This window comes from Helicoverpa armigera, chromosome 27 (genome assembly GCF_030705265.1).
Source record: "Helicoverpa armigera isolate CAAS_96S chromosome 27, ASM3070526v1, whole genome shotgun sequence".
Lineage (NCBI taxonomy): Eukaryota > Metazoa > Arthropoda > Insecta > Lepidoptera > Noctuidae > Helicoverpa > Helicoverpa armigera.
This window is the reverse complement of record NC_087146.1, coordinates 7,661,725-7,688,143: the sequence shown is the minus strand read 5'-3', so window position 1 is coordinate 7,688,143 and position 26,419 is coordinate 7,661,725. Positions and strand designations below refer to the sequence as shown.

Sequence of the window (26,419 nt, the reverse complement as noted above, 5' to 3'; positions counted from 1 at the left end):
ACAACGGCACCAAAAGACTAACCATACTGTAAATTAATGATAAATGACAATGACCTATAATCAGTCATCTCCGAGCCGTTTTCCCAACTATGTTGGGGTCGGCTTCCATTCTAACCGTATGCAGCTGAGTACCAGTGTTTTACAAGGAGCGACTGCCTATCTGACCTCCTCAACCCAGTTACCCGGGCAACCCAATACTCCTTGGTAAGACTGGTGTCAAACTTACTGGCTTCTGACTACCGAAATTGTACGGAGTTAAGTAATAAAACTTTTTCCATAGTGTATCTACCAGACCTCGGGACTATAGAGTCCCGGATTTTGGGAGGCGAACGTGGGGCCGAAGCCAAGACGCTGAAGCCCTTCTGAGACAACTTTAGTGAAATGATGACATATTATTATTGCATCAGTACAAAGTGCAATTTATTATGCAGAAAAACACATGTTTAAATAAATAATAAGTACGCAATATTGCAGTTTTGTTACGCAAATGCCATATACAATTTGTCGCTGATAGCAGTTTCCCGTCAAACCGATCAGCTGATAGGAGAACTTTATTAATTAATGCTAAAGTTTCATTAAAAGCTAAATAGGACATTATATAGATGCGTAATTAGTTTGCTAATGATTAATCTGTTGTTTTATTTATTAGAGATAGGATTGGTGCTTATTTCAAAATTCTATCTAATAAACAGAAAGATTGAATAAATAGTTATATTTGACGCCATTTAATCCATTTCATATTTCGAATATCAGAAAATAAAAATGTTGTCATGTCTATGGTTGTTGAAAAGAGGTTTGATGACTTCGTAAAAATATTGACCTAAAAAACGCGTCCTAACTGGACAGTACGGTATTAATGAATAATAATAAGAATTAGTTTGCTTCTATGCATAATGTATTCACAGCATAAAAGAAAAAATAATACACGCGATCATTATTAATAATAAAATGAGTTGGCAGTCTGCATTCTGTTTATTTACTGACGCTAGTCTCATTATACGGTCTTTGTTTTGATATAACTACATTGTCCTTTATTTCTGAATGATTGTGCACGTCGCCATTCATCTATTTACTAAACTCGCCATGAGAATACGTGTAAATATTAAATGCAAACCTTATTTCTATTATGTTTTAAAGATGAAAAGTAACAGACAAAGAATCCACATTAAACACAAAGTTTCGCTAAGTCAACACATGATTAGCATTCAAGGTTTTGTTTGCGTTGTCATTTTAAGCATATAACCTTTACAAAACAATTATTATTTCATTTCAATTTCAACACCACACAAACATAATTAGGAAAAACCATCGAATTAAAACTTTTCTACAAACAAAACAATGACAGTTGAAACGAAATGTCATTAACTAAAAAAAACGAACCTGGAATTCGTCCTTGTCACTTTGGATCCGTTCGCGCCAAATTCAATTTCACTGCCGCCATAACTAGTAACTAAAGGCATGTCGCCTTCCGCCATATTGAATTTCGAAATTTCTAAACTCTAAATAAACACTTTTGAACTCGAATTTACTTTTATTTTAAATGTAAATACTGTTTTTAGCGCGCGCGTCTGGTCGGTTCGGCGTCCGATGTAACACTGAGACTGTAGTTTCTCTACGTAGATTATATTATTGAAGTTAATGTAGTGATGGACGTTGGTACAGATAACATGTGATGGGCAGTGGACGGTGCTTGTGATAATGGACGGGGTTATGCGAGATATAGTGACGCACAAATAAGTTTTTTCATAGAGTCAAATATGGTATTTAAAGTAGAGGCTTGCGTTGTTTAGGGCTATTAAATTAAGTGTAAATATAAACACAATTATTCGTAAAAATAAATAAAAAAACGTTTCTAATTTTTTTCAAGTATTTTTTATTTACTCATAATTTAAAGTAGAAAACGACCTGAATAAACACTTTATTTTATCGTTTTGCATTTTTTATTTTGAATTTTGGTCTAGTCTTTACAAGCAAGTGATGCTACGAACAATAACTTATATTTTCATTAGATACCTTTTTCTCATATTATGTATGTATGTAGGTAATATTGTTATTGTAGACTTGGTAATTAATTCGCTTCTTTGTTAGCAGTTGTTATAATTGATTCAGCTGATCATAATATGACGTCAGATTTTATTAACAAAGCAACATGTCTTAGGAAAAATGTGCATATACATAAGGCATACCTTTTCTATGGAGCCAGCTCTCAGTTTGAGCTGTATTTGTGTATGTGTTTGTGCTCGATTATCTCACGTTTGGCTGAACTAATTCGGATGAGGTTTTCATCATAGTTTTTTCAAACTGAGGAGAAGGTTATTACACGCATTATTGAATTTCTTTTTTACTACGAAAGCGTAAGAGACCATATTTATAAATAAACATACCTAAAACACATAGCAGGTGCAAATGAGATTGTCAAAAAAAAACAATCGGCCGACCTCCCACTACTTCGACCCACTTAACATATTACTTAATAAGTTGACCAAACGTTGGGCGTATACATACATACATAAATACATAACTATTTGAGGTGTTCACGTAACATACACAGACAAACACATTATGCGTGTTTCCGGATTGATATTACACTACAAAAGAAAACATTGAAGAGAGTTAAGCAGCTGGTTCTAAGACTTCAAATATTGGACATTGAAACCAACATCCAACACCCAATTCCAACGTTGGTGCACGTGTCAGGACTAATTTTAATTTCCTGATGAAAGAAAGGTGACTTCAAATGTTGGAACCAATATTCGGACATGATTTATCGGCCAACTTCTAACGTTGGTGCACGTGGTAGGACTAATGTCCTCATAAAGGAAAATGTTGGTACCAACCTTTGGACCTTTATGCCAACATCTACCGCCCAACTCTAAACATTGGTACACGCGTCGGGTCTAAGACCAATGCTTGCTTTTGATCCAAACGTTGGACAAACATTGTTGGGAACACCGTAAGAAGAGTTAATATTCAGAACGAGTAGTGTGTAGAAAATTTACTAGACAGCTGAATCACAGCCAATCATGGCGGATGGGCACGGCAAATTAATTTATATTCAACTTGTATTAAGAAAAAGTTGTTGATTACTTACCTATTAATCCGTCAATCAAAGTTTATTTTAAGGTCTTTTTGTTAACAGATTTAGGCCTTGAATATTTAAAGGACCTTGACATCTGGAGAATTATATATATCTTCTTTTAAGTGTTAACTTTAAACTATTCTCAATGGACTACCACATAATGGCCGTTCCCTATATATTTATGAACTTGATAACTGGACATGGATTTTTGACATCAACCTCATACGAGTACAAGATGTCAGATTTCTATCTCCAGTTAGCAACAAATGGATAGATTATTGGAAACAACCCTTATAAATAATAAATATACAGTATTTACCTTATTACTTAATCCCCTCAAACAGACCACAAACCACCATTTTAAAGCTATATTCTCCACATGAAAGGTTAACAAGACCACCTGATATAGGTACGTCATCAAAAACGCGCGTCGATTTGTCAAACAAAACAAAACATGCCGGTGATATCGCTTGGCGATACTCGGCGGTACTTGGAAACCTACAATTGTAGCTATAACCGTGCACATGTACTCTCACATTCATATCAGCAATGTGTGAAGAAATGACCGATTTGAAAGGGTGTTTCTCTTTATATGACTAAATAAAATCTTCAACGTCATCTTCATTCACTCTTTCTCGCTGATTCTTGCTTGAGAACTACTGTACCGGGATAAAATATAGACTATGTTACTCGGGAATATTGGAGATTGGGTTGTCCGAGTTACTGGGTTGAAGAGGTCAGATAGGCAGTCGCTCCTTGTAAAACACACAGTTAAACTGGAAGGTGAAATAGGAACTAAAATCACAGATTAACCATATTTTTTAATGATTAGTTAAAAAGAGCTATACAATTTCTGTTTTCTTTTTTTATTATTTTTCATGCCTAGTTAAGACAGTACTGGAAATCTACAAAGTTAATATAGATGCCTACTTGTACAAACAGTAATAAATTAAATTACAGCCGTTTTCCTCATACATATAGGTTGCGGTGTTATCCTTAAACTATTCGCTTGATCAATGACCAAAAGTGGTTAATTCGTCATCGATTCATAATGTCGATTGGGGTTTTACCTATCATACTTTTTACTTGTGATTTTTAAATTATTGTGATTATGAAAGTATTTTCCTTTTACTTTGCTTAATATTCTTGTTCAGAGCACAGTATGTAAAGTAACTCACACGAAAGTGATTACCGAGCCTACATAAAGCGAATTTACCGTAGATTTTCACGGCAAAACATGCCGTGTACAAGAGCTCTAAGTATCATATCTTCAATGATCTACTAACCTCAGAGCTACTGTTTATAAAATACGCAACAAAATGAAAGCGAGAGTTATAAATATACGCTTCTTTTGTATAACAATGAAATTGTTGACAAGTAGATCCAATTGTCTCATTATAGAATAACTGTTGACTAACTATTTCTCGCGGCTACACCCGCATCCCATTGAACTGACCTCTAGTATCCGGTATAAAATACAGCTTAAGTCATCTGCCTAGCCTTTTCCCAACTATGTCGGGTCGGCTTCCAATCTAACTGGATGCAGCTGAGTACCAGTGTTTTGCAAGGAGCGATTGCCTATCTAACCTCCTCAACCCAGTTACAGAAAACAATCAAAATTAAAAACATGCCTGCTATGTTTTCAACAAGATTTTAATTAGTTATTGATTGGTTAAATAAATATATTGCTTTTATCCTGTAAGCCAGGCAAAACATAGATGGCTAGGCAAAAACAATGTATTTACTTATTGTTTTATAACATCCTGTAACGATAACTACTGAGATTTGTGATTTTCCTATTGTTTTAATGAACAATAATTCGGAAGTATCATAAAGTGTCCTTGACAACTTTGCCCAAAGGAACATGGATACTAATACATAGGAATTTTGTTTATTTCTTTAGCTATGTGTGTAAATGAAATTTTCAAGTTAAAATATAACTAAAACTAAAGACACAAACCAGCTCTTTTATTAAAAGTTACTTAAAACCTTTTTGCAATGATACCAAAACAGTAGATATAAAAGGAAAGAACCTTTTCATTTATTTATTTATTTCTATGATACTTAGTAAGTGAATATAATATGTATTACCTTTTTAAAAACACATATTCGGTTTATTCTAAGAATTGATCTAGGAAAAAGAAAACAAATTTGCATTTTATTTATTTATGTTCTTGACTACTTTCCGCATAAACCGGCCCACGATACGTCATCAGTAATCATGCAGTACCAAGCCGTATCATCCACGATTTCGGGTAAAACCGTGCAAAACAGGGGCGTTTCGTATCCAGTAATCCTTTTAATTACTCAACGTGTGTTTAAACGCAAATTCCCATAAAACCGGAACAAGATATTTAGATCAAATTGCGTATTCAACGTGTTTTACCAGTGTCATCATCTAACGAGCCTTTTCCCAACTATGTTGGGGTCGGCTTCCAGTCTAAACGGATGCAGCTGAGTACCAGAGTTTTACAAGGAGCGACTGCATATCTGACCTCCTCAGCCCAGTTACCCGGGCAACTCAACACCCTTGGTAAGACTGGTTGTCAGACTTACTGGTTTGTGACTACCCGTAACGACTGGCAAAGATGTTATAAATGTTGTAAAGATGCTATATTTTATCGAGGAAGATCATAGGCTACTTTTTCCGAGTGCATGGAGTAGTTCCCTTGGGATATGGATTGAATCGCTGTCGGAAGCTAGTATAATCATAATTACAAGTATTACGCATAAAACTAACAGTTTAATAATAAAACATTACTCATATCGGATATACAAAGTTCATGAAGCTGCAATGATAAGAATTTCCGAAAAAAAAAAACAGATTAAATATAAATTGTAAACAAAACAGTGTAGGTAATTCCTAGCAAAATACGCCACTTCCCGCTTATCTAAATAACTGGGAAGTGGTTGTAAACCAATAATATTATTATGTTAGTAATATAACTATGTATTTACCGCGGTTTCGCTTCAATTCCTACTCAAATAAATTATAGCCTATGACAACACTGTTTTAGTCAGCGCAGTAGGTCTAGGAATTACCCCTAAAACCCACTAACTTAACTCTATAAAATACTTATATCATCATCATCATCATCATCTCAGCCGTAGGACGTCCACTTCTGAACATAGGCCTCCCCTTAGATCTCCAATAAATACTTATAAGTAGGTAAATAATTGTATTGAGCTATACCCGGTTGGACTGAAACCCTAAAACTAAACATATTTATTTGGCAAAAGCTAGGCAGATGATTCTATACATAAAAGAAATCCCTCAAGGTATGCTTAAGAAAAGGTGTTTTAGTAACAAGTAACAACAATTTCTATATGTACGCGATTACTGTAACTCAATTTCTATATTTCTATCGATAAAGCAATGACCAAGAAAGTGACGATACATAATACCATAGATTATAGACTTTCATTCATAGAGATATCAAGTGTCAATCATAGACGAAGCTTGATAGTCTGTGCACGTACCATAGATATAGCTAGTCCATGACACATGCAAGTTTCACTACTCTATATCCGTTCTCATTAGTTTATTTATACTTTCAATTAAATAATGTGATTGTTTTATGAGTCATAAACTTAATATATTTTTTCTCAATTCTATTGTTAGCCTAATAATAATGATATCTAGTGGCTATTCTCAGTAAGGAGATCAGCTACTCAGGCTAAATTATTATAGTGCACAAGCATTTGCGCAGACACAGGTGCACTGACTTTTCCTTCACTCTCATAGCCCGATGGGACGGCAATCCGACACGACCGGAGAGAGATCAGGCACAGGACCGACATTAACGTGCTCTCCGATACACGGGTGTATCAATCACCAACTTCAATATCTGCTGTTGCCTAATGGCCACCTTTTATCTTACTACGAAGAATTTCAGCATACTTAAAGAAGAATTCTAGACAGGATACTAGAAGTTATTACGTCTTATATTTCTGTCTTGAACCCTGGTTGCAATGATGATAATTACTGGTTTAGATAGGTCATATCATATCATCATCATGATGATGATGATGATGATAGGTCAAAATGTTATCGAAATCCCCGACAATTTCTAGACTTTTACTAGATGTCATTTGTCTGTTAAATGTTCTACTAACTAGGTACTTATATTATAAATGTGATAATTTGTGGGATAGGATGTTTGTTCCGTAATTCCGTTTTGAGCTGAAAGGCACATGGGGTCCAACTTAACATTCCGATACTTTTTATCTGGGTGTGCGAGCCCTCAAACCAACAGCTCTCAAAGTCAAAGTCAACGTTTTAGTTAATATCTATTGAAGAAGACAGATTATAGTAGGTTGCATCTATACGTTCATCATCATCATCATCTCCCGAGCCTTTACCCTAGTTGTAGATATCTTTACATTAATATCATTTTATTTATAGCCTGAACTGTCCCACTGCTGAGCAAAGGCCTCCCCACTTCGTCTCCACATCTGTCGATCCTTTGATACCTCCTACCAATCAGGGTTGTAGGCGTCCAGGTCGTCGCGCCATCTTTTCGCGGTCTATCTATACATTATACTCTTAAAATAAATTATATCTAAGTTAAGCAAAAGTATGCATAAAGATATCATAACTTGTCTTAATAATAAAAATATTCCTCTTAACTGTCTGTATTCACAGCTAGCCTTGTCAGCTATCTAACGTCTCGATCTCATATTTTTGCATTGTCATTGACATAAACTGCATTCTTCAAAGAACAAAACAAGTCAAGTCTCAAGTTTAAAGTTAGGTTGAAATTGAAACTGTAGACAGAATTTAAAACTATATTTACTTCTTGCCTTGTTCTCAAGTTATTTCATGTCGGCGCAATATGTTTTCGCTTCCATTCCTCTCTGTCAGCTGTCATACTAATATCAACTCCCTTCTTATTCATTTCACTTTCTTTCAGACAATCAATCCATCTTTTCTCTATCTCTATCTACCTCTTTCGCTACATCCATCCACATTCATACTTAACACACTCTTGACGTAGCGTCATCTTCCGAGCCTTTTGCTCTACTATGTTGGGGTCGGCTTCCAGTCTAACCAAATGCAGCCGAGTACCAGTGTTTTACAAGGAGCGACTGGCTATCTGACATCCTCAACCCAGTTACCAGTGCAACCCAATACCCCTTGATAAGACTGGTTAAAACTTACTGGCTTCTGACTACCGGTAACGACTGCCAAAGATGTTTAATGACAGCCGGCACCTACAGTTTATCGTGCCTTCTAAAACCATTGTGGTGGTCCTATTAAGGCTGCCTAAAACAACGTTCCCACAATTAAAAACTACGAAAAAGAATAGAAATTCAAATTTGAAAACGCAACCAATCGGGTGCCGCCAAATTTAGCGCTACTCACTTTCGACGCACGTGATTGGTTTAACAAACTAACCGTGACCCGTAATTGGTCAGTCTCAAAAGCGTAATGGCGTACGACAATTGCGCTTTCTCTGATTGTCTATGACTTTCGCTGTTTGTGTTAGGTCGCCCATTTTTCTTTTACTACCGTTAGACAAAATTGTAAAAGTCGTGGTGGCCTAGTGGGTAAATAAAGCAAAGGTAATGTATTATGTACTATATTGGTTCGATTCGAGGTCAAGCAAGTACCAATACAACTCTTCTAAGTGTGTATGTACTTTCTAAGTATATCTTGCTTGGACCAATGGCTGATAAAAAGATGAAGAAACCTGGACTATAAAGTCAGAAATCACCAACCCGCATTGAGCAAGCGTGGTGATTAACGCTCAATCCTTCTCCGTGTGACAGGAGGCCGCAGCCCAGCAGTGGGACGATAAAATGACTGTTAGACAAAATTGTTAAGACGTGACCTAGTTTCCGAGTCAAAATTAGTCAGATATATTCCATTGCTGAACAATATGCATTCTCTTAAGTACTAGGGTACATTAAATGCAGTTTTGAGTAGGTCGTGCATAGCATTTGAAGTAATCTACATGATTTATTCAATGCGTTTGGTTTGAAATTAAAAGGTTGTTGTATTCACAGCGTCCTTGGTCTTCTTGCTAATTGTATAGCTATGAATTTTATTTTAAACTAGCTTCTGCCCGCAGTTTTACTCGCGTCCTGTGGGAACTACTGCCCGTACTGAGATAAAATATAGCCTATAGCTTTTCAGCGAAAGAATGTTCAGTATTTTCGGGGTCGAGATTATTATATTAGTAGGTATAGAAATATAGATTAATTCATTTTTGCATAATCAAAATAATTTTTCACAGATTTAGACAAAGAAGAAATTTCTCTTGAAGTAAGCTGTGTCTATGTACTATGTGTTCTATCTTTCTTCTTTTCTGTATTCTGTGTGTGTATCTGTGTACATGAACTATTAAATAAATTAATAAATAAATAAGTTGCACGTTGTTTAAAGATTTCGAGATGTATAATTGCAGTTTTAAATGTAACATTCTTATGTAATCATCAATAATTGTAAACGTGATTGTGAGTTTCTGCTATTAGATAACTCCTACAAAAATAATTATATTTTACTGAAATGCAGCGTTATCAAGAAAAATATGTAGTTTACAATAGGCGCTTACACTCAAATTAATTACGTATACATCATCAGCCTTATTATTGTCCCACTATAAGGCACAGGCCTCTTCTCATACAGAGAAGGTATGAGCGTTAATCACCATGTGCGCGAGAAGCGGATTGGCGATTTAAAACTTTAAAGTCCAGGTTTCTTCAAGATGTTTTCCTTCACCTTTACTCAGTCATTGGTGTCTTAACACTAATTTATAAAATACAAGATATTTTGCAGTTTCACTCGCTACCCGTGGGGAAACATAGCCCTATATTACACGGGGATAATGTAGTTTTCAAGCGTGAAATATTTTTTTAAATCAGTTCAACAGGTTCAGTCTTAAGGGTTACAAACAAACTCATATTTTTTCTCATTATTATTTTGTATAGACATAGAAGTACAGACAATATATATCCTCGCAAATGAAGTCATGTAAAACAGAAACAATAATATACTCAGGTCAATGTTTTAACGCATCACACCACGATCTAGGCTTACCGACCTTGTCTAGAAATAAATGGTTATCATAGAGGTCAAAACTCTAAATACACAGCTCAATTGCATGCAAGCAATATAATCTTAGTAATTATTGACTGACTATCATCATTGATTTGCTTATGAATGATTTGATCGATTAATCAACTCGCTTTGTTTGAAGTATATGAGTTTGTCATGGTCGGTTTGAGAGTTAGTCGTGGTGGCCTAGTGGGTAAGAACCAACCTCAAGTATGAGGGCGCGGGGTCGATCCCAGGTCAGGCAAGTACCAATGCAACTTTTCTAAGTTTGTATGTACTTTCTAAGTATATCTTAGACACCATTGACTGTGTTTCGGATGGCACGTTAAACTGTAGGTCCCGGCTGTCAGTGAACATCCTTGGCAGTCGTTACGGGTAGTCAGAAGCCAGAAAGTCTGACACCAGTCTAACCAAGGGGTATCGGGTTGCCGGGTTACTGGGTTGAGGAGGTCAGATAGGCAGTCGCTTCTTGTAAAGCACTGGTACTCAGCTGAATCCGCTTAGACTGGAAGCCGACCCCAACGTGATTGGGAAAAGGCTCGGAGGAGGATGATGATGGTCGGTTTGAGAGTTACCGCGGCCCTGGTACATAAAAGGGCTATGACGGAACACGACGGTTTTAGTCAGTAAGAGTCTGACACTCCCTCACCGCTGCTAACACACAGCGGGAGGGTCATTGATGATTTTTGACGTCGGAAAAAAAGTTCCGTGGCCGATCAATCATGATGAGTTGTCCTGGCCCTGGCTGTCATTTGAGCATCTTTGGCAGTTGCTACGGGTAGTCAGACGTCAGAAAGTCAGACAACCAGTCTTAGAAGGAGTATCGGTTTGCCCGGGTACTGGGTTGAGGTCAGATAGGCAGTATATTTATATAAAACACTGGTACCTACTCAGCTGCAAACAAGCATAGTTTGGCAAAGGCAAAGAAGATGATAATATAAGTCATAGACGAGATTTCCATTCTAATGATAGAATTTTATGAAATATGTACTCAGTTAAACCTTTTAGATATGTAGAACATACTATAAACGTTGAAATACATCTTAATTTAATACCAGCTATATACCGATGTTCGTGTAAGGATGAGACCTCTCGTACCCATCCAAAAGTAGCCTACATCCTCTCGATAAATGAGACATCTAAAAACACGTTCGAAACCAGCAAACATCCTTACAATATAACTACAAAATTTCAAGAAATCAAAGGCTTTAAAGCTTTAACTAAAACCTTTGTACACAAAGCTAGTGATGACTCATAGTTAAAGTATGTTGTATGCAGGACTCACGGTGAGACTGACGTCATCGAGTATTGCACTCAATTGGCTTTTAACTTTGTTGGTTGGGCTTTTGGTTAGTTTGAGTTTAGTTGGATTTAGTGTCAGGTTAACCTTACATATTGACTTTGTAAATGTAAACGAAAGTAAGTACCTAATTTTGTTGCGTTTCCACGTCTAAATTAGTTTCAATATAATATGTATACAGATTTATAAGTGTCATACTCTTACTGACTAAAACCCATCATGTTCTTTCTAGTGTCCTTTGTGTACCAGGGCCGCGGTAACTCTTTCGATCAATCCAGCATCTTAGGTATTAAGATTACTGAAATCTTCACGACCTCCAACATTGTCCATTATTTAAATTAAACAGTTTTGGATCTTTATTATTTTTGGCAGTTGAGTAAATTAATACTTCATTGAGTAGGTTATATCTTCCCCACTTCAAAATTCCTGGGTATTGGAGACCAGACTGCCTAGTGTGACTTTTGCAAACGTTAACGTTCTCGATACGTAAATTATGATCATCTCAACCTTTGATACTTATTTAAGTAGCATTCATTTTAGAACTGTAGAGATTGCCTGAAAGATGACATGAATAGGAAGGGAGTGAGTGTCAGTATGACGAGTGACAGGGAAAATGGAAGAAGATGACATATTGCGCCGACCCCAAGTAAAATTGGGAACAGGGCAGGAGGAAGAAGAAGAAGAATTTTAGAACTGTTTAAACTATCATCATCTTTTGGTCTCAGAACTCAGCTAAAATGACCTACCGTGTTAAGGAGTATATTACACCATCGATAGCTGTCCATCCCTTTCATAGTTTAGGTCAAGTAGGTCAAAATAGTCAAAAGATAAAATATGTTAATGATTAGAGTATAATAAACGTGGAAAATTGTTTGTATTGACGGCAAAACTTATTAATATTGGCAACGATTAGCTGTTAATAAATCTTTTATTAATTAGGTAGTTACATGCAAATCTTTACTGCAGATTTCAATAACCGATCCAATAGTGGTTTTGCTATTACAAATTGAAATTCGACATTCACTTCATATAGTAAATTAGGTATTCCAATCTCTCATCGAAAAACACTGATGGATCATCATATCATATTGGAATGGTATGCCTTCTTTAGCGGATCACGGCATGAACAATACTTTTATTTAGGACCTTATAATACCTGTGAATCACAAAACGATTTGATTTGACTTATAACCTACATCATGACGATATCAACTTTTTAATCAAATCCTAAGCAAACCATTCTAGAATATTCCAAATATAGACCAAAAATCCTTCAACATCTAGTAAATTGTCCACAAAATGAATAGATCCTGTCCCTCTATAACTAAGATCATGACATCAGTGAAACAACCGGAGATGACAGTTTCAACTCGACTCCATGGCGGCTACTCGTCGTCTCTTTCCCTCGAGGTTAAGTTATATGTCCGTCTCTTGCGCACGTTCGCAGTAATTCTAGTTTACCGTTAAGTGGGTTCTAGCTATTTTGTTGTTGTAGCCAGCTGATTGTAATTTAAGATGTCAGCGCGTGATGAGTATATGTTCTTTAGAGGTTTAGGAGTTTAGGATTATAGGGACACGAATATGTTCAGTTTAGTTGCAGTATTTCATGGATCTTTGAAATAGTAAAAGTCTTAGTAAAACTGGATATTTGGATCGCGGGTAAAAGCTGTACAAGTCTATAAATCTATTATATTAATTACTTCAAGCAAGCTAAAATAAGTCTATGGGTCACCATCTTGCTTAGAAAAGTTTCTCTGTGTTTCGGAAGGGACATTAAATTGGGGCTGTCATTTGCACATTTTGGCAGTCGTTACGTAAAGTCGGAAGCCAGAAAGTCTGAGAACTTGTAAGACTAGTTCAAGGGTTGCTTAAAAACTTGGTTGAGGAGGTAAGATAGGCAGTCGCTCTGTGTAACTGACCAGGTAACTGGCTCGAACAGGTCAGATAGGCAGTCGCTCCTTGTAAAACACTGGTACTGAGCTGCATCCGATTAGACTGAAAGCCGACCCCAACATGGTTGAGAAAAGGCTACGCAAATGAATGAAATGATGAAATACTTACATAAAAGAATCCATCTATATTATTATTTCAGGAATATCAATAGAAATGTTATATTCTACTCTGAAATACCTTTCTATAAACCTTTGACCTAAGCAGGCATTGTTTTCATGAACAATACGAAATAAATAAGAAAATGGATGAGGGTAATCAAATAAGTAAATAAAACCTAATAATGCTTATACTTATATGCTCATTCTTTAGTTCAAAGGTCTAAGTATGACGAACGGGAATCCAATTGTTCATGATATAAAATTGAGCCTAGAGAAATAATATCTTGTGGATCTGCGTAATACCAATGCGACTTTTCTAAGTTTGTATGTACTTTCTAAGTATATCTTAGACACCAATGACTGTGTTTCGGAGGGCACGTTAAACTGTAGGTCTCGGCTGTCATTGAACATCCTTGGCAGTCGTTACGGGTAGTCAGAAGCCAGTAAGGCTGACACCAGTCTAACCAAGAGGTATTGGGTTGCCCTTGTAACTGGTTTGAGGGGTCAGATAGGGCAGTCGCTCCTTGCAAAGCACTGCTACTTCAGCTACACCCGGTTAGACTGGAAGCCGACCCCAACATAGTTGGGAAAAAGGCTCGGAGGATGGATGTGGACAGTCTAACTGAATGCAGCTGAGTACCCGTGTTTTACAAGGAGTGACTGCTCCTTGGAACTCCTCAGACGAGTTACCTGGGGCAACTCGATACCCCTTTGAAAGACTGGTGTTCTGACTTTCTGGCTACCCAAACAAAACTAGCAAATCTGGACTTGAAGTCTGATATCGGCGATCCAATTTGAGCAAGCGTGGTGATTAACGCTCATTCCTTTTCTGTGTGAGAAGAGGCCTTTGCCCAGCAGTGGGATGATAAAAGGCTGGAAATAATGATGATGAAAGCCAGATTAAGAATCAGGTAATAAAGAGTATTAAAGATGTATAACCAGGAAGCGAATGAAAATCATTAACTACTGACTATAACAGCATGTAAATAAATGCATTTACTTTATGATTTATTCAATTATTCGTATGCAGTCTTCTGGTTTCGCTTTTGTTACGAAGGGAATCATTTCTTTGTTGCGTTCTTTGACTGTAGAAGCCATATTGGTGTTTTGATCGTTTGATTGATGACTGGTTGCCATGGTAACTATACAGGCTACATATTTGTTATTGTGTGACTAAAGTTTCCTTACGAAACAAGCCCTAGCTTTAGAGTTTTATCAAATCCTGACGGCCTTAACGAATCAGCCGCAAAGAAACGTATTTTAAACAGAAAAACTTAAAGTAGGTTGTAAGCATTGTATTGAGCTAGCTTTTCCCCAGTTTAGACCCTAGGCAAGTACTTCCAGCAGGTACTCGGATAAAAGTAGGAATCTATGTCCTTTCTTGGGCTCCTTACTATCTTTGTACCTACCAAATCTCTGGCATGAAACCAAAACAGAGAGTTACTATTTCATTAATAACATTAGTGGGATTTTCTCAAGATTCTCAGTTTCTGCAAAGACGATGAACCCAACTTGAACATACCTATCTACCTAGCTATTTATAATTCCAAGTCAATCATAAATACGCAGTGAAAAGTAACCGCAAAGCCGGTAGGCAACCGATGGGTTGGCAACCTACCATTATATTGCAATACCTAACTACCTATTTAAGTTTTCACCACAAATTGACAGTCACAGCAACTGTGACTCATAAAATGGCGGCGATGAAAACAAAAACATTAGAACGGCGCGTAATTTGAAAAAGAATGGAGTTTTCTAGAATTCTTTTGTACTATTATAATGGCTGGTAAGGTTTTTAGAAGGCATCATCCATTCAGCCTTTTCAAAGCTATCCTATGTTGGGGTCGGCTTCCAGTCTAACTGGATGCAGCTGAGTACCAGTGTTTTACAAGGAGCGACTGCCTATCTGACTTTCGCAACCCAGTTACCCGTGCAAGGGTTTTGGGAAGACGATATTCGAAACTCAAAACGTAGGTATATTTTTGATAATGAACAACTAATGTTCCTAAGTTGTGAATTCTCATTAAATTTTCTTTAAAATAACTGTAAATTACAGTTAGGACATCTAGATTTGACCGGTTACTAACAAAGCTGTTTTATATTTTAAGATTTATTTGATTTAAACGAATTTAATATGCAGCCATTAACGATTTTGTTTTCTTTGTCTATGACAAAAAGTGACATTTCAAATTTCTGGCCAGTACTCAAAAAGGTTTTCAATCACCTTCCAAACTTTTTCTTAAGTTAGTACAACTTGGCGAATGAATAACGACTTGTATTTCCAATGGCTGTTTTGTGTCATGATAAATCGTTGTTGTTTTATGTGTTTTACTGCCGTGGGCCCCTTACCGGAAGCGAAGCCTTCTAAAAATAATTACCCACCTACCTACATAGACTTTTGCACGCCAATCTCTCGTCGAAAACACGCATGTTTAGTTATACAAAAACCGGTTGATTATACAAATGATTACTCAATATTTATATGCAGAAGTCAGTTAAGTAAACAGAGTTTAGTCAAGTTTGCATCAACGGTGTATAAGTAGTTAACTAGTAAAAGTAAGACATAAATATCCAACCTACAAGAGAAAGCTGACGAAACCGCTCTAGATTAAAAAACTCACCTGTATCAATTGTCGTTGATTTCACGTCAAAAACCACTTGAAAACAACAATAAGGTAAAGAACTTTTACAAAAATCACACAAAAACTCGGTAGTCTACCTTATTTAAAACTTGTAAAGAAAACCAACTTTTATATAACTGTTATAAACTTCCTATAGTTTGAACCAGTTTTTACGAGTTTATTTTATAGAAATTAGCTCGAGCAACTCACAGGTAAGTTTGTTTAGTAACTAGAATTAGTGTGTCAGTATTATTTATTTGTTTTACAATGAAAAATGTTGTTGGCGTGTCGAAATTGAGTTAAAGAAAGGCACTCGACGGGCGTAGCTTCCGACCCCCGCACACAACTGACTTCTCGTTCAATGCGGTGTTACCAGCCCACGAAGAAGGTTTTGCTTCTAAACCAACTTAACAATACACATAAGAAAACTGTCAGACTTTCTTATATTGATTACTGTAAGGTACAAAATCGTGTGCAATCATGTTTATTGAGAAAATAGATTTTTGTATTTAATCATAATCGTGATAGAACTCGTACAAAGACTATTTTATCGTTTTGAAAACGAATAAAAATACATAATTGAATGACATTAAAGGGAAAAAATATGAAGATTTCACACGTTTATGTTCCTATGTGTTGATAAGTTAATTATTGGATACAATGTTAGATTAATTTACTGAGAATCGATAATTATTATTATCAGTAAGTGGCAGTCTGAGATTTGTTATGATTTAGATGCAAAATGGTTTCCTCCTAATCGTTGATTCTGTAATAAACAACATGTTTTGCAACTTTAAACTAGTTAGTTAGAAGATAACTCAATAAAAACTGTATCAGCTAATAGCTGGCAGTTTTTAGTAACGAACCATTTTTAAATTATGTCTAAATCAAATACCTAAATATTGTTCAGTCGGTCAGATATTCAATTTTGCTTACATAACTGTGAACTGAAAAACAATGTAGAAATTATGTATATTTATTACAAGTATATAAGGATTGAGGAGGTCAGATAGGCAGTCGCTCTATGTGACACACTGGTTGGTGTTGGTGGAAGCCGACCCCAACATACCTCTACATAGTTCGGAAAAGTCTAGGCAGATGATAGCCAAGTGTGTTCCTCGCCGTATACTTTTTGTAGATCATTATTTTAATTGTGTTTTAGAGGCAACAGATGTAGCTAATTTTGAAACCTCAATACCGAAATGGGGCTCTGGATATAGGAACGATTTATAAATTTTTCAGATTTTATACGTATAAAAAGAAGATGAAATCAACCCTAAATAAAACCAAACTAGACTTTAAATAATACAGCAGCTTTAGTAGGTAAATTGCTGTAGTATTTGAAGTCAAATTTGTATTATATTTATTACGATAACAATTTTTTATATACACTTTTAGTTAAAATCACCTCAATCATCTATCATTCAAAAATACTTCCTAACTTATATACCCACTAACATTTAACATTCTCCTTACAACTTTTCCCACAAACAGGGGCAACGCTCTAACGTGGCAACACAGACAGGTGGCAAACGGTGTGGCATGCAGGTAGCTTCGTCCTAGCGTTGCATAAACTGTAAAGGTTTGTAACGGATACAACTATATGTACGAACCACGTTATATGCTACTAGTAATATGCATTTTATATGCAGGAAAAGACAATGTAGTTATTTTTCAACGTTTATTTAGATCACTATGGAGTGTGTCTGTGTTTCGGATGGCACGTTAAACTGTAGGTCCCAGCTGTCATTGAACATCCTTGGCAGTCGTTACGGGTAGTCAGAAGCCAGTAAGTCTGACACCAGTCTAACCAAGGGGTATCGGGTTGCCCGGTAATTGGGTTGAGGAGGTCAGATAGGCGGTCGCTTCTTGTAAAGCACTGGTACTCAGCTGAATCTGGTTAGACTGGAAGCCGACCCCAACATAGTTGGAAAAAGGCTCGGAGGATGATTTAGATCACTATGGAGGTAACTAATCATTTACCATCACATACCATCCTACTTAGAAAACACTAGCTGTTAGCCCGCGGTTTCACCGTAGGAACTACTCCCGTACCGGGATAAAATACAGCCTATGTTACTCGGGAAGAGTGTAGCTTTCCAACAGTGACAGAACTTTTCAAATCGGTTCAGTAGTTTGCAATATTAGTGTAAATAGATGTAATTACAAAAAAACACACAGTCAAAACAAACACACAAAACAAAAACAAATTACAGTCTGAAATCTCCAACCCGCATTGAGCAAGCGTGGTGATTGACGCTAAATCCTTCTCCGTGTGAGAGGAGGCCGCAGCCCAGCAGTGGGACGATAAAAAGGCTGTAACAGTAACAGATCTATGTAATTAAGCATATATAGTCACGGGGTCCTTTAAGCCTCTTATCACAAAGCTAACTTCACAGGATTGTATAGTTTTATCTTATCTTTTACTAAGAAACTACATAACATATTAACATAGTTTGTAGATGTAAGTTAAGCTTCTGTATCAACAATAGAGTGCATTGACATCGCGTTCTCAATGTTGTAATGTAGGTAGGTACTAGCTTCCGCCAGCGGTTTTTCCGCATTTGTATAAAACCCTATATGTAATAACTTTATTCATTTTTGATGGGAAATCATTTAATATCCAATTCCGCTGTGGGTTAGCAGAGTGGGGAGTGTCAAACTCTTAACTCTTACTGACCTACACCCATCATGTTCCTTCTTAAGCCCTTTATGTACCAGGGCCGCGGTAATTCGCGCGAACAATCCCAGTGCTGCGGGATTGTTCGCGCCTTGCCCTGGTGGGCCCGCTGGCTTATGCCCTTACTGGGTCATACACAAAAGTGAACATTACAAAATATTTATAATAAAACTTCACTATTTTTATAAAATTTTGTATCTATTTAAAGTTCCATATTAATATTCTTACAATAATATCACTATAGATCAGTCTTGGATATTTTAGGAAAAAACACGTTTTTGTTTTTCATGTCCACAGAAGAGATTGTGTTGTCTGCAGAAGGGAACAAAATGTGACTTTATTATAATCATATTAATAAGGTCAAGAATAGAAAAATAGAAAAATAAACTAAAATGGAGTTCTCCTCGATCTCTAAACAAAACATAATAAAACGTATACCAATTCAGTACAAAAATATTTGACATTTGTCCACAGAACAGACAATCAGCTTCTGTAGACGTACTAGAATGAAAACATATTTAACATCTCATTGCGATTCTTTCACGAACTGCGCATTCGCCAGATGTGGACGTATCCTTATGTGTAGTAAAATATGTTTCAATAATAGGAAAACATAATTTAGTATACAGAATATTAAAAATGTTTTATTCATCAGAATCGTCCCACATGAAATTCATCGGCCGTTTCTCTGTGGTGAATCTTCAGAAGCTTCAGAGTCATCTGAATAGATTCTTTTCTTCTGGGGTTTATGCATCTGGTTAAATATTTCGATAGAAAGGTCTGGTGTCAGTCTATCTGAAAGTCCTGGTGAATTTGGCTCAGTCGAAGCATCAGGTGTGGCTGGAGCCATTTCAAAATCACGCTCAGATAAGGAGCCTGATGATCCCGATCTTTCGAGGCAATCAGGTGACAAATTGTACGAGGATGAATCAGGAGTGCCTATCGTTCTAGATGTGCCAGGCATTATTGAATCCCTAATATCCCTTCCTACTTCTTTCTTCGAGAGCTGCATCATCCATTTTGGCCGCGCACGGCATATACTAAGTTTTTCTGCTCGCGTCTGCGTTCCTTTTATTCTTCTTCCGAAAGCTTCCCTGATCGACTTGTTCGTGGCATAGTAACTGGAGCAAAAACAAGGACCATCATGCGCTAAGAGCAAGCAAGCAACACAATGCAGAGCAAAACATAAATTAAAGTGGAAGACAAAAGTGCAAAACCATCATTTATTTTGATCACAAATACATTAGCATTTATATAATAAATTATTTTAAAATCTTAAATTAATATCAAACACAAAAATATATTTTTCAAAACCCTATTTAAATGATCTTAAAAATCATCATCAGATCTTGAGCAATTAACCTGTGTATAATATGAATTATTTTGAATTAAGATGAACCTCTCTTATCTATAAATCAGCTAAAAGTGATTAACACAATTGCTTTTTTCAAAAGTAGGTAGTGAAAGTTCTTTATTATTCACTTCTGTTGACTTAACTCCTTCTGTAGACACTACGTCTACAGTAAGGATGTCTACAGGAGAGACAAATTTTATTAATCAAAGATGGTAGCCTTCCATTAGAGGTTAGAATTTAAGCAATATAATATTTGCAAACCGCGCCCACATATGCACCTACTATCTATGTTTTACATATTTGCAAAGGTTACTTACTCAGGTTTCCTAGTCACAGGAAAGACACACTGATCTCGACTGAAAACTTGTGTAGTTGAATAATATAAAGAGTTTCTCTTATCACACGCACTTTACGTAAAATTACAACCAAGCAAATGAGAATGCAATGCTACCAACACAAGACACAAAATAATAACGATGCGTTCATCTTTAGCAAATTTAGGCTTATCTTATTTGTCTACAGAAGTAGACCCAAAATTTGTGAACAACATTTTTATAACGTGTAATTCAAAATTAAGTTTTATATATTTTTTATTCGTTATGTTATGAATATTTGATAATATGACTGATGTAATAAAATGAATTAAAAGTATCAAAAGTATCTGTATATATTTTTAATTATCACTGGAACTCAACTACTTGCCATCCGAACAGTCTACAGAAGGAGATCTTTTCAGATTCAAAAGCGAGAAAAATTAAATAAATTCGGTTAAGCTGGTTTTATGATGCAGAAAAAGTTTTCCAGACGAAATAATTATTAAAGAGATTTAATGTTGATATGATATTTAAAAACGGTTTTAAGTTGTATGAACATTTTTTTCCTCCTTTGTGTTTGACCCTGTATGTTTTTTCAAATTAGAGCATTTACGCAAAACAACTTATAATATTATATACAGAAAACATTTTAGGCTTCTTTGTTTGTACCCAGAATTGCAGGACAGATTAGAAATAAATACTACACTCTTCCTGAATAACATAGGCTATGTTTTATCTGAATACCAGCAGAAAATACCACGGGACGCGGGTGAAACCGCGGGAAAACGCTTAGTACTAAATAAGTAAAAGATTTTGAAGCTAGATTTAAGCAATCAAGAGTAATTTACTGTTAGTTCTAACACAATGCAAGAGGTTTGAAAGCGTGAGAAACACGCCTTGGCCTACTGGACAAAACTCACTGGGTTTTAAGAAACAATGCTACCTCTGGACTTAAATATATTTAGTGTTTGTACAGCCTTTTTATCGTCCCACTGCTGGGCTGCGGCCTCCTCTCACACGGAGAAGGATTGAGCATAAATCACCACGGTTGCTCAATGCGGGTTTTGATTTCAGACTTTATAGTCCAGGTTTCCTCGAACTTAAAAGCTGAAATAAAGCTATTTGGTAGAACACGCTAATCTCAGGACCCATTGGCGAGGAGTTACTGGACCATTTCCGAGTATATAGGGTAGCCTACTTTTCAAGAAGGACTGTAGGCATATTAAGGCCTTTAATCCTGCTGTACCTCAAACTATTGAACCGATTTGAAATTTTTCGCTGTTGGAAAGCTACACTCTTCTCGAGTAACATAAGCTATCTTTATCCGGGCACGGACAGTAGTTGTCTCGGGACGCGTTTGTAACCGCTGGAGAGCAGCTAGTTCTAACTAAAGGATTGAAATATGCTACCGAATTAATTTTTCGCTATTTGACTTCTTTTTAGCAGACAACTACTTTATTTCCTTTTAAGGTTTAAGGGGTCTCGATATAATTTAGGTACGGACCCACAGTTGCTCAATATGGCACTATATTGTTGTAATCACATTCTTAACACGCGGAAGGTAAAATGTCACGGTGAACCACAAAGAAAGGAGACTCGAATTCTTGATACGATAAATTTAAAGCATCACAGTATCAGCCGGTTGTTGTCAAAACTTCTGAAACGATTTGAATGAAATAATTTTATGAGTAGGTACTCATTTCGTTTAGGCTAATTCTTTCTAAGGCTACGTGTATCTTCGCACGAGTTTTTACCCGCATGTGTTGTGTATGCTAGCTAACACAACTGATAAACTACATACTTATACTTTACATATATACGACCATATATATCGATAACAGCATGTCCCTACTATTAAATGTATGTTACTATAATATAAACCCTTTAGGTTAGGTCCCCAAGATACAGGCAGCGCCTGGTTTGGGGACCACAGAACCTAAGAAAATGTCTCCAATAGAAGTTACAGCGAACATTTGTAATAATTTACCTTAATTTTATAAACGTGACTCATTAATGTAACTGTGGATCAATAAAAACTTTATTATTATTATTATATTATTAAACCTTCCTCTGCAACCACTGTATCTATTAAACTGCATCAAAATCGGTTGCGTAGTTTTGAAGATTTAAGCGTACAAAAGGATGTAGGAATATAGGGACAGAAAAAGCGACTTTATGTTATTCTTCCTCAGCCAACAAGCATGCTCATAACACAAATGTTGACCGTACCCGGCATCGAACCTGGGACCATCAGCTCGGCAGTATGGTGACCATTGCGCCAACGAGGTCGTCATAGAATAACAATTGTTTATTCTCACACATCTTGTTGTTTATTATGGACATACTAAATGTCACTTTCAGTATTTCTGTCATAGTGAAAACGTTATTTTGAAGGTTTACAAAATAATTTTAACTATTTAATTTATAGAAATGACGCATTGGTAAGTTTTAAAACAATTTCGGTTAAGTGTAATTGACTTAGTTTCTTACTATATTCCTCATTTGCATAGCCTTTTCCCAACTATGTTGGGGTCGGCTTCAGTCTAACTGGATGCAGCTGAGTACCAGTATTTTACAAGACGCGACTGCCTTTCTGACCTCAACACAGTTAGGAACTCGGGCAACCCAATACCCTTATAAAATTGGTCAAAATTAAATAAGACTGGTTGTCAGACTTACTGACTTCTGACGACCTGTAACGACTGCCAAGGATGTTCAATGACAGCTGGGACCTCCAGTTTATCTTGCCTTCCGAATTCGGTTCTTTCAAAAGACACATTGTAAAATTAAGTTCCTAGTTAGTGAATACCGCCTGCCCAAAATATGATCAAGCAAGCCTTTTAGTATCATTCATGCAAATCAGACTATTATAATTTTATGAGGAGCTGATCTTATACAGTAAACGGTAGGATGTATTATTACCGAACTGATAGTCCAGGGTTCGATTCCCGGTACAGTCAACATTTATGTTTATTTGGTGTGTATGTTATGTATGTCCTGGTGCATAAAAGGCCTTGAAAGGAACACATGATGTTTTTAGTCAGTAAGAGTCTGACACTCCCTTACGCTGCTAACGCATAGCGGGAGGGGTCATTTGATTATTTCCTTAAAAGTGTCATTATATCTATTAATAAATTTAATATGTTTATTTTCAGCTGCTCGCAATGCACTTTCACGGCGCAGTTCGAGAGTGCGCTGATGATGCACCGGCAACTGCATCATGAGACTAAGGACAGTTCTGATATCAACAAGGCCGCTAAGCTGGTCATGGTTAGTGACTTGTTTACAGTCTACATATAATATTTTGCACGGTTTCGCCTGCACCCTTATTAAACTACAGCCCGCACCAGTAAAATATACCCTGCCAATTAATGTAGCTTTTATTAAATTATTAGTATTCAATCATGTTCAAAACTGGTTCAGGAGATCCAGAGATATACAAATTATATAAGGCATCTTCATGATTATGGCATCAAATAACTTTAAACCTTTTTGTTCGTATATTTTGATTAATATAAAGCCAAAATTATCTACCTTCTAACATGTAAATCTTCCCGACAAGAACTGAGGAGAACTGATTGAAAACTTTGAAAACTGAAATTTTTAACTTTCAGGAAAAATGCAACACAGTACCCAGAGGTTCTACACTGGGCTCCACTTACTCCAACAAGAATAAAGGAACTAAGTGTAAGTATTGGCGTCCTAGCCGATTGTCAACCACGGCGGCTGTACTCATGTAAGGAGATCAGCCAGCTGCGCAGGACATATTATAGTGCACAAGCATTTGCGCAGATACAAGTGCACTCACTATTCCTTCACTCTCATAGCCCAATGGCAAACCGACATCACAGGAGAGATCAGGGCAGGGCCGATATAAACATGTATTCCCTTTAAATATCTTCTTTACTTACTTACTCGGGAAACAAGGAAAGTTACGCTCTCGTTCGCCTTCTTTGGAATCCGCCCTTTTTAAGCCCAAGCACTAAGCAACAATTAATCAAGACCAATCTTTGACAGATGTCTCAAGGTCCTGCATATAAATAACACTTAAAATATATTATTAGACAACTCATTAAAACGCGACGTAGTTAAAGAACTAAGAAAATACTCTTAATTCACAAACTTACATTGCTATAAAACTCTTCCCCAGTGATAGGTCGAACATCATCAGCGACGCGGCTGCTAGACAAGCTGCGCGCGCGCATATGTCGCAGCAGGACGCTGTTCTCTCACCCCGAGGAGAACTTTGACGCAAACTTGAACGAAGGCAGTGGTATTGTGAGTATGAACATGGTAAGAAAACATGAAATTAAGTGTAGTTTGACTGAAATAAGTTTAAATCGCCGCCAAAGCCAAAGAACGGAGAAATTTGTAAGCAACCATTAGATAATAACGAAATTCTATTGGTTGTTTAAGAACTTCTCCACTCTGTTTAGTGGAGTCGCCCAGTTATTTTGGCCCTAGGATGTCAGATATTGATTGTCTTTCCACATTCAGCAATATCGTCTTTCACATCACCCATCTCCTGTTTCTTTGGTCGTCCTATTTCTTTATAGACATACATTTTCATGCTCATGTCCTACCCAGCTTACTAAGCTAAGAAATTGCATTAAAGTAGGGTATTAAACCGATACAAAGGAGACCTTTTCACGACAATAGGTTGTCAGTCTTTCGTAATCTTTATATTGATAGACCGACTCAATGTGATTAACACAGCTCAACTCTAATCTATCGTTATTCGTCTTTTCTAACTTCTAGACATGAACTTGTAATATTTTTTGTTCTTTATTTAAGGATACTTCCATTGCCAGTGAATGTACCTCCAAAGGTCTTAAAGCCGAGCCCTCAGTGTCCCATTCAACCGGTATAACAGCCATCAGAGAAGTGAAAGAAACGTTTGGATGTCATTTATGTTCTTTTGATGCTGACAGGTAAGAAAGATTACTATTAGGTACACCAATTTTATATCTTTGGTCTTAAAACTGATAAAACAGGTGGCAACTAAAATAGACTTAATACTCAAAAACATTTATTCAAACTATGCTGCAAAACATTGATAGAAGACATCCCCAAAACGCCCTTTGCCACTTCCTATGTTTTGCTACGTAAGCAAAGTATTTTACATGATACATACATATAAAATTGAGAAAAATGCATTTTGTATGTCCATGGCATAATACTTTGGTACCTTCCTATATCTTGTCTTTTACAATTTAGTTTTTAGTACTGTAAAATGAGGTTCTAACTCATAATATTTTTCAGAATAACAGTTTTAGACAGGCATCTTCTAAACGACCACAAGATAGGTCTCGAGAACTTACTGAAACTTGTCATGGCAAAAACAAAGGACGGTCTTTCAGAAGACAATCCAAATACCTCAATTTATGGCATCAGACAACCTTATTATAAACCCCAGACGAGATAATCGAAGAAGGGGAGTTTGTTATAGAAACTGTAACACCAAAAATTAAGATTTTGAAACATGCTTCAACGAATACGGATATACAATGGACGGATATACCCGATTTGAAAGACAATTGTCGTATGATTACGAAGGAGTTAGAGAAGCTAATTAAGTACCCTATAGAGAAATGTGACAAAGATGAGTTTTAGTCAAAATGCAGACTCTAAATGAGTGCATGTGTAAGTTCGTGGATTCTTCGAATACTCTAAAAAGGTTTTGACTAAGGAGTTTGATTCAAAGCACTCGGTTCGCGAGCATTTAAACTTGGAGCAGCCGTTTTGATCTCTGTTTGGGAGAGTAAGTTTTTCTTGTTTTCTTTTTGTGCACAAATATCTACCTGATTAATTATCCCAGGTAGCGCATAGAATCTACTACCTATTAGAAGCAAAATTGCTTCCTTATTAGTTACTAGCAGTTGCCCACAGTTTCCACCACGTCCTGGAGGTATTTCTTTCTGCTTTTCTTTTTTTCCCAGTTAAAATGCAGCCTATGTTAC

General features: G+C 36.4%; 2 pseudogenes; one reads left to right on the top strand and one right to left on the bottom strand.

The window, feature by feature from the left end:
• LOC135118969 (PTB domain-containing adapter protein ced-6-like) overlaps positions 1-1,634 on the bottom strand; it is a 60,034-nt pseudogene extending 58,400 nt beyond the window's left edge.
• Positions 1,635-22,728: 21,094 nt separating this feature from the next.
• On the top strand, positions 22,729-26,107 carry LOC135118980 (uncharacterized; annotated as a pseudogene).
• Positions 26,108-26,419: the final 312 nt, after the last annotated feature.